This window comes from Lipotes vexillifer, unplaced genomic scaffold, assembly GCF_000442215.2.
Source record: "Lipotes vexillifer unplaced genomic scaffold, Lipotes_vexillifer_v1.1 scaffold1350, whole genome shotgun sequence".
Lineage (NCBI taxonomy): Eukaryota > Metazoa > Chordata > Mammalia > Artiodactyla > Lipotidae > Lipotes > Lipotes vexillifer.
Window position 1 is genome coordinate 706936 of NW_006799035.1, and position 2119 is coordinate 709054.

Genomic DNA, 2119 nt, shown 5'->3' on the forward strand with positions numbered 1-2119 from the left:
TTTCCCTTTTCCTTTTTTTTTTTTTTTTTTTTGCGGTACACGGGCCTCTCACTCTTGTGGCCTCTCCCGTTGCGGAACACAGGCTCCAGAAGCGCAGGCTCAGCGGCCATGGCTCACGGGCCTAGCCGCTCCGCGGCATGTGGGATCTTCCCAGACCGGGGCACGAACCCGTGTCCCCTGCATTGGCAGACGGACTCTCAACCACTGTGCCACCAGGGAAGCCCTCTTTTTATTTTTTTCCTACACTGAGCACTTGGAAGTTCTGGGTATAATTTTTCAAAAGTTAAAAATTGCCTAAAGTGTTAATATTTAACAAAATACTCCTAGGTATTCTTTCAAATGTTCTCTAAATTTCATTCAAATACCTACTAAGTGCTAGGACTTAGGCACTGGTGCTATAAAGAAAACTGACAAAAGCCCCTTCCTATCTGGAGTTTTCTTTCTAGAAGAGGAAACAGAAATGAACAAGGTAAATAAGATATGTATTATATTAAATAATGAAACAACTACAGAGGAAAAATAAATCTGGAAAGACAGTTATGAAATGGGGTATGTTTATGAAATTTCAGATGGCATGGTAAGGGAAAGCCTCATTGAGAAAGTCTATTTAAAACAAGGAGGAAGTGAGGGAGCATGCAAATAATGTGAGGGCAATAAGCGCAAAGTCCCTGAGGCAAGAATGTGTATCACAGGTTAGAGAAACAGCAAGGAAATCAACCATGTGGCTGGTGTGGAGAGAACCATGAGATCTTGAGGGCTATAACAAGTACTTTGACTTTTAATCTGGGCAAGATGGAATGCCACTGAGAATTTTGATCAGGGCAGTGACATCATTATGTTTTAACAAAATCACTCTGGCTACTTTGTTGAGAATAGAATGCCAGGAGGGTAGGGACAGAAATAGGGAAGACTATGTGGAGGCTGTATAAAAAATCTAGGTGAAAGATTATGGAAGCTTGGACTACATTGATAGCAATGAAATGGGAGAAGTGGACAAATTGCAAAAACGTTTTGAAGACAGGTTTCTTAAGACCAAAGATTCTAAAATTCTTATAATATGATGCTAAGGGGCATTACTTTAATACATTAATGTAGTTAATTTTAGTATGATTTGAAATAATTTATTTGAAACCCCATTTTACATAGATACTAAAACAATAATATACTATTTTTCTTTGATAATTGTCATGCTTAAGTTTAACAGATTCACTGATTTTTTACATTAGGAATAAACACCAATTTATTTTTTAAACAGATGAGCTCCCAGTCTTCACGTGGGGACAATACTTACAGAAAGTTTTCATGTGTTTTTGTGTTTTTACAAAACAGGAAAAGAAAACCACACTAAATCTTCAGTTGTATTAATTCATGTTGTTTTCCTCCAAATTTTCACTATAAATAAATGTATAACCTAAGTTAGTATTCTAAATAATTCTCCCACTTATTAAGTTTCTTGTGCATGTTAGTAATTGCTGGAGTAAAGCTAAAATAGGGAATGTGAATAATCTGACAATCATCTTAATTTTCTCATTGGCACAATGCCAACAAAAGCATTTTGAATTTTACAATTTTTACGCTTAGCAAATGATACTGGTAGATTTAAAAGCGGTGGAACTTTCTGTAATTTTTTAAAATTAAAATATAGCATATATACAATACAAACCAAAAAAATACAGCTCCAAAAATTTTTACAAAATGAGCTAATCCATGAAACCAGAACTCAGATAAAAAATTGTAACATTAGGAAAACTGATTGTTCCCTTGTGAGAATGCCCTCTGGTTACCCTTCTGATCATTACCCTCCCTCAAGACTAAATCACTTTCACCTATCTTTTAATTTATAGAAATGGTATCATACAGTATATATTAATTTGTATATACTTCTTTCACTCAACAATGTATTTGTGAGTCACCATTGTTATTGCATATAATTGTAGTTTGTTTATTCTCATTTTTGTGTATATATATATATATATATATGCACACACACAATACACACATGTATATATACACACACACACAATACACACATGTATATATCTATAATATTGAGTATTTTCTATGTACCTGTTCTGTGCTGGGCAGTAACCCAGAGAAATAGCCACAGGTGAAAATGCCC